Here is an 8316-nt window from a genome sequence, read left to right on the forward strand (position 1 = left end):
TTTGTTTGTGTCACTATTCTCTTTCTCTGAGAGAGATTTCAAGATATTTTTAATCCCTGAAAAGTTACGTTCTGAAAAAAACTGATATCCTATATTTAATATATCCAATATATTAAAAATATTAGTTATTTTAAACAATTTGAAAATAACTAATCAGTTGTCAGATTTTGTTTAAATAATAATATTTTAACCATAGTACAATATCTCATTATTTATTTAATATTTAAATAACTAAAATTGTGGAACCAAGAAACTACTTAGAGTCTCTTATGCGTGTAGCACAGTGACTATGCACTGTGCTACACGTGTACCACATGCCAGGGATGACATGTGATTTTTCCCAATTTTTATTATTATTTAAATACCAAAAATCCCAAAAATAAATTAATTCAAAATTAATTATATTTTTGTTAAGTCAAATAATTAATTAATTCTCAATTAATTAATTACACATAATTATACAATAATTATGTTTGATGCATAGAAAAATATTTTATTTATCAAATAAGTCCTTTTGCCCATTTTTGTATTTACCTTTGTCAGTGTTTGTTTGAGCTATTTCGGGGACCATGGACCTATAACATTAAGCTCCAATAAATTGAAACTAAATAATTAAACTCTTTAATTATAATAGTTAATTCATTAATTATGATATTTCTCTACTATAAATTTAGAATTGCACTCTTTATGTTATAGATATATTTTTACAGAAATCTTATCTTAAGGTGTCCATTGATATAACCATCTTACAATAGTTCAACCCTCTAATTAATTAGTTCATAAATTAGAATGGAAGAATTACCATTTTACCTTTCTAATTTACTTCTTATTCCTTAAGTACCATTAATTCACTAGTGAATAATTAATCTATAATCTAATTATAGATTTGAGCTCAAAATCATTCAGTTCCAGAATTAACCCTTAAGGGAACTAATATACGATCCATTAGGAAAGATTAGATTCCTTATTATTGATACATGTTCCCAGCCATCCTTGATATTAAATCTCCAAAACAAAAGTCATTAGCCTCATTCTATGAAGAGATCTTAACGAATGAATCAAAAGATTTAATAAGCATGAACAAGAGTTCATGAACACTTAGGATTTATGTTGATCTATAAATGATCCTCAGTTATGATATGAATTACAAGTCTTTATTTTTAAATGGTTTTTTGGATAAAGACTTTAATTCATATCTGTCCATGTCATATATAATCATATTATATAAAGCACCTTTACCGAGATGTCTTACCATATCAATAATCTGAATCTAGATTATTTGTATCATTATGATACTCAGTAAACCGTACTTACAACTCCAATTAAAAAATTCCATAACTTTAATTTGTTGTTGTTGACTTTTTTTATTCATTTATGTGATCTTAATTCTCTCGTACTAATACAAGATCACATCCTCAATCATGAATATGGAATTTTTTTGATATTTACAAAATTATTCAAACAATAATTTAACAATCTAAATATAACAATAATAATAAACCATTGTATTTATTTATTCACAAAAAAACAAATGTCTTTTACATGCTTTTAGGACACACTCCTAACAAATAGACATTTGTAAATGCTGTAGAAATGCTTATTAGCATCATTATTATTGATGAATGTCTAAATGCTTATTAATCCTGCTGTATGTGTGCATTGAATAGGGATGCTTATTAGCCCCGTTACATGTCAAAGAAATTTCTTATTAGCATCGTTAAATGGTTATGCATGCTGGAAAATGCTTCTTAGCATTCTGTTTGCTCTTGAGTATTGGAAATGTTTAATAGCATCACGTTATGTGTATGCATGCCAAGAACGTGCTTATTAGCATCTTGTTCAAGTATTATCATGAATTCCTCTGCTTATTAGCATGATTGTTAAGTGTGAATTATTGGGATGCTTATTAGCATTGTCAATGCATGTGGATGCTTATTTAATCGGTTTTAAACCGTGGGTTGATGAGAAATATTGTCACTACCACCTGATAAGCCGAGTCATTGATTGCAGATAGACTTGGAAGTATGCTTCCAGGGAAATTTAATGATCAGGGTCAGAACCCTTCGCCATTCCCTGAGAACTGGCAACAGATGCTTGCAGAAATGCAAGCTAGACTGCAGAGACAAGATGAAGAGATTCTCCAGTTGAGGTAACAGTAGATTCTGGTTGGGAACACTGCATCAGGGGTCCCATCTGCTGTTCCAGTACCGGTCATACAACAGCAGACAGAATTAGAGAACCGTTGGGAGTTAGTGTATTAACGATTCAGGAAACAACACCCTCCGGTTTTCGAGGGCAGTGCAGATCCGCTTAAGGGAGAACAGTGGATGGCTATGATTACATTCATCCTAGATTTCATGAGGGTGGTGGGCAATGAGAGAGTGGCCTATGCCACGTATATGTTTTGGGAGGATGCCCGAATCTGGTGGGAGGTGGTGTCCCAGACTAGGGACGTAACCACAGTGAATTGGGAAGAGTTTAGAACCCTTTTCAATGAGAAGTATTACAATGAGGCCATTAGAGCTGCAAGGGTAGAGGAGTTCAGTAAACTCTTGCATGGGAATATGTTAGTGACCGAATATGCCCTGAAATTTGACAGACTAGCCAAGTTCAATGCAGATTTGGTACCCACTGATGGCACAAGGAAGGAAAGATTCCTTCAGGGGCTACAACCTATGATAGCCCGGGATGTTAGAATTATGACATTACCTGGAGTGACGACATATGCTTAGGTAGTGGAGAAAGCCCCTATTGCAGAGGGTGCTGAGAATAAGATTTGGCACGAGAACGCGGCCAGGAGGGATATAAGGAGGACGGGACCTCTTTTCTCAAGATCAGGTAGGACCGGAGGCCCCAGCGACCAGGAAAGGAAAACCACAGATACTATTTTGGCTCCTATAGATAGGAGGCCACAAGGTGTATAGATTGGCCGCAAGGGCGGCAATGAGAACTGGAAGACATATCCAGAGTGTGCCAGATGCAGGAGACATCATCTGGGAGAGTGTCGGGTGAAGGCCTACATTGTATGTGGGATTGTGGGGCATCTTAAGAAAGACTGCCCAAGAGTGAAGAAAGAAGAACCTAAGAAGACAGACAACTTGACTCAAACTCGAGTATTTGCATTGACACAAGCTAAGGCTGAGGCCAGGCCCTCAGTGGTCACAAGTCAACTTTCTAGTGCTGGCATATCTTATTATATGCTGATTGATTCTAGTGCTACACAATCTTATGTTTCTAGTAGGATTATTGTTAGACTATGTAGACCCTGTGAGTTTTATGCGGTGAGGTTTGGGACGTTGCTACCCACTGGGGAATTGGTGGTCTTCAGGAGATGGGTTAGGTATTTGCTAGTGATGGTGGATGGAAGGGTTGTTGGTTGATTTGATAGAGTTATCTATGATCGAATTTGACATGATATTGGGAATGAACTGGTTAACTAGATATGGCGTAACCATTGATTGTTAAAAGAAGATGGTAACCTTTGAACCTGAGAGTGAGGAACCCTTCGTATTCATTGGCACTGTGCATGGAGCCCGAGTACCTTTGATTTCAGCATTGAGGGCTAGAGATCTACTGTAGGGACGTTGCATAGGATTCCTATGCTAATGTGGTGGATACCACCCAGGTCGTGCTAGTGGGACCAGCAGAGACTAGGTTGGTCTGTGTGTTCCTGGATGTGTTCCCAAAATATTTACCAAGATTGCTGCCACACAGGGAGATCGAGTTTGTTGTTGAGCTGGCACCTGGGACAGAGCCAGTGTCTAGGGCACCGTATAGAATTGCCCCAGCAGAGTTGAGGGAACTCAAAGTGCAGTTACAGGAGTTGTTAGATCTAGGTTTTATCAGACCCAGTTTCTTGCCATGGGGTGGGCCAGTGTTATTTGTGAAGAAGAAGGATGGTTATCTAAGGATGTGCGTAGACTATAGAGAACTGAATAAGTTGACTATTAAGAACAGGTATCCTCTACCGAGGATAGATGACTTAATTGACCAACTACAAGGTAAGATGGTATTTCCAAAGATAGATCTTCGATCTGGTTATCACCAGTTGAGAATTAAGGAGGAATATATACCAAAGATAGCTTTCCGTACCAGATATGGGCACTATGAATTTCTTGTTATGTCGTTTGGTTTGACTAATGGCCCGACAACTTTCATGGACTTAATGAACAAAGTGTTCAAGGATTATTTGGACCGGTTTGTGATCGTCTTCATCGACGATATTTTGGTTTATTCACAGTCAGAGGAGGAGCATGAGCAGCACCTCAGATTGGTCTTGCAGAGACTGAGAGAGCACAAGTTATTTGCGAAGTTTAAAAGGGTGCGTTTTGGTTACCACATGTGAGATTTTTGGGTCATATTTTTAGTAGAGATGGGATCGAGGTAGACCTATCTAAGATTGAGGCTATTAGGAATTGGCCAAGGCCAAGGAATGTGATAACTCTATAAAATAGAGTTATTTTACCATATTTTATGTGCTAATTGTTTCTTAGTTCTTGAGTTTTTAATTAACTTATTAAGTTTTTATGTAATTTTTAATTTTTTAGTCTTATTGTAGTTTTCTAGATTTTTATATGTTATTATAGATATTTTATTATAATATGTTGTAGTTTAATTATTTAAAATTTGTGTTCTTAGATTATAAGTTAAAAAAATGTGATTTTATTGAACTTAATTGCCAAAGTAAATTAAATTTCAATTAGTATTTTCATGTACTTAATATGAGTTATTTTATAATTGAAAATATTTGATTCTAATTTAATATTTACTTATTTTGTAGGATGTACTTTGCAATTTTTTATGCTTGAACAAGAAGAGAAAAGGAAATAAAAGTGGCATTTTTGTGGAAAAAGCAAAGAGATTGTGGAATTTTTCCTCCTGCCACTCTCTGCCCAGTCCGAAGCCCACAAGCCCACCAGGCCCACGCCAACCTTCATGCCTGTCCCAGCCAGCTCCTCCATTCAGCCCTCACGCCCAAGCAGCTGCTTTTCACCACCGTAACCCCCAAATGCATGCTTCTCCTTCTCCAGCCGTACGAGCCCAGCACTCCCCAGCTGCCTCAAGTCTCCCCAGCCGTGACCATCTCCTCCCACAGCAGGCCCTAGCAATTTGGCCCAGCCCAATTCGGCCCTGAAGCAGCCAGCAGCCAAAGTGCTGCCATCAACCACCTCTCGAGCCCATGAATTTGCATATTGTCCCCTTGTCTAAAATGCCAACTTTTTACCCATTTTTCTACACATTTTTCACCACAACATCATCATTACACCCTATAATTTACTTCTACATACCATATTTATTTTATTTAATTAATCTAATCAATATAATTAATATAAATTGATTATTTTAATAACCTCACTTTGGCTATAAATATGGAGTTTCAAGACCATTTTAGGGTGCTTAATTTTTGGTTACCATCTTCTTTTTTCCCATTTTCTCTCTACCATTCTCTCTTCCATTTTGGGTTTTTCAAGAACATTTTGCAAGTATGTATGTCATTTATTTTGTAATTTCTACTCTAGTTATGTGCTTCTAATCTTTTTCATAAGATTATTAAGATCATGATGAAGCAACTTGTAACTAGGTAATATTTATGTTGTATGTTGATTTCCCTTGTATTGCAACAAAGTTTATGGTTTTTTCTTCTTCATATATGTCTTTCATCTTTAATATCTCATATTTTGGATTGTTAGATAATATGCACTTTGTTCTTCATTTTGAAAAAACATAATATTCTTTGTGTAAGATGTGTCATTAAATTGTACACATCCATGCTTAGAATAAAAATATTATGTTTTTCCTTATAAATCATGTTATTTGATTTTTTGTTGTTTCATTAGGTTGATTCATATTAAATACTTTGAAATTATAATTTTTGAAAAGTGAAGAAATATCCTATCTTTTAGAAGTAATTTGTGCTTAAAATTATAAATCTATTTGGAAAATGATAGTTTGATTTATTTGAACTATCACTAAAACTTGGGAATCAATATACTAATAAATATTATTAAACTTACATTTTGTGGATTCTAGTATCTTAATAATCTTTTCTTTTAACATTTATTGTCAAATCATTATTGGTTTATTTTTATTCTCTTAAATAGCTTTATTTTTCAATCTTTTATTTTATGTTCATAATATTAAAACTCATCAATCTTTGGAGCTAGGTTAGAATTTATTACTTTTGATTTAAAATAGTTTTCTTTTTTTATTTTAGACAACTCCTTTGGGTTCTATCTCGTGCTTACACGAACACTATATTCCATATACGATTCGTGCGCTTGCAAGTATAAATTTTTAAAACATACCCGTTTTGGGTCCATCAAGTTTTTGGCGCCGTTGCCGGGGAGTTGCAAGAAAAAAAGAAACGAAATTTATCTCAAAGTTAGTGAATTCTTCTACTAGTTATTTTAATTTTTTTTGCACTTAAAAAAAAACTAAATATATATCTATAAAAAAAAAGATAAAAAGAAAATTTGGGACAGTTCTACCACCCATAAAAAAAACTTACTTATATATATATATTTATATTTATTGTTTTTTTAGTTGACGACACTTGTGCCTCCTATCTATCTTTTTAATTTTTTTTAGTCGATGGCACTTGTGCCTCCTAATTTAGTTACAATTTTGTTGTAATTTTTATTTCTTGTATACCTTTGTTAGTTAACGGCACTTGTGCCTCCTAACCTTTGTTATAATTTTATTTATTTATCTTGTTGTAATTTTTATTTTATTTAATTTCTGCAAGTTACTAGTTGATGGCAATTTTTCCTCCTAGCTAGTTGATGGCAATTTTGCCTCCTAGTCTTTTATCTTATGTTTTAGTTGATGACACTTGTGCTTCCAAATTTTTACCTTAATTTTGTTATGGTTGATGGCATGCTATGCCTCCCTACTCTTGCCTAAATTTTAGTCTTATTTAATTTTGCCTTATTTTTCTTTACCTTTTATCATATTATTCTATAATTGTGAAAAATACTTAAAAAAAAACCTAAATCTTGTCCTTTCACCATAAGCAATTTTTGCTTAAAGGAAATTTGAACAAAATTCCCAATCCGCCTCTACTAATTAACCTCGGGGAGTTGTTAGTAGTGCGCGAGTAAGTGGAATCAAATAGGCCTGGGGATAAGTAAACCATAAGAATTATATTGTTGTGAAATTTCTAAAAATTATAAGTATGCTCTGTGGTTGCGGTTTTAACTGATCTTCCACATCAGAAAATTGCTTGTTTGAGATTATCCTTGTTGCCTTGTTTGTGAAAATTGTATGCATCATTGGGAACGTAACTCTAAAAAGCAATTAGTAAAAAGACGTTTATCTTTGTTTGAAATTGAAAGTGTTAGTAAAAATTTGAGCATCATGGAACCTATTGCTAATCCTGTTGATGAAAATGTTGTGCCTGAAAAAACTTTGCTTGAATATTTTGCACCTATTTCATCTATTACTCCTTCATGTATTGTTTTTCCTACAACTTCTGCTACTCATTTTGAGCTTAAACCAGCAATCACTCAATTGTTGCCATCATTTTATGGGTTAGATAGAGAAGATCCTTACATGCATGTAAAAGATTTCTTAGAAATTTTCTTAACATTTAAATTTCAAAATTTTTCTGATGAGTCGGTCAAACTAAGATTGTTTCCTTTTTCATTAAAAGGCAAATCAAAAGCTTGGTTAAATTCTCTTCCCACGGGGTCTATAACTACATGGGATTAACTTTATAATAAATTCTTGCTGAAATTTTTTCCTATGTCTAAAACTGATAATCTAAGGAGAGAAATCTCTGAGTTTTTTCAAAAAGATAATGAAGAGTTTTATGAATGTTGGGAAATATTTAAAGATTTACTATTAAAATGTCCTCATCATTGTTTTGAAAAATGGAGACTTGTGAAATATTTTTATGATGGTTTGACTCCCTCTAATCATCAAATGATTCAATATATGCATACTGGAAATTTTTTAAAATTTCAAGGACAAGAGGTGTGGGATGCCTTTGAAGATTTATCTGTTAATTCACAACAATGGAATTATTTTGATCCTAGGTCTAGGTCAACTAATTCACCAAAAAGAGGAGGAAGGTATGAAGTAAAAGAAGAATTAGACTTAAGAACATCCTTAGACAAATTAGCGAGAAAAGTAGAAGCTTTAGCCATAAGCCAAACTATAAACTCTCCATTACAACCAAGAAAATATATTTGTTCTATACGTTCTAGTCCTTGCCATAATGCCCAATCATGTCCTTCCTACCAAGAAGCCTTTTTTGAGGAGGCCAATGCACTTCATGCTTATGGGAAACCAAATGATAGCCCATTTTCATCCACC

At 33.9% G+C, this 8316-nt stretch overlaps 1 non-coding gene across 1 annotated transcript; it reads right to left on the reverse strand.

Annotated features, from left to right (window-relative positions):
* Positions 1-7758: 7758 nt before the first annotated feature.
* Positions 7759-7865, reverse strand: LOC133820543 (small nucleolar RNA R71). Its single transcript, XR_009886950.1, has one exon. It is a non-coding gene; the product is annotated as a small nucleolar RNA R71 (small nucleolar RNA).
* Positions 7866-8316: the final 451 nt, after the last annotated feature.

This window comes from Humulus lupulus, chromosome 2 (assembly GCF_963169125.1).
Source record: "Humulus lupulus chromosome 2, drHumLupu1.1, whole genome shotgun sequence".
Classification (NCBI taxonomy): domain Eukaryota; kingdom Viridiplantae; phylum Streptophyta; class Magnoliopsida; order Rosales; family Cannabaceae; genus Humulus; species Humulus lupulus.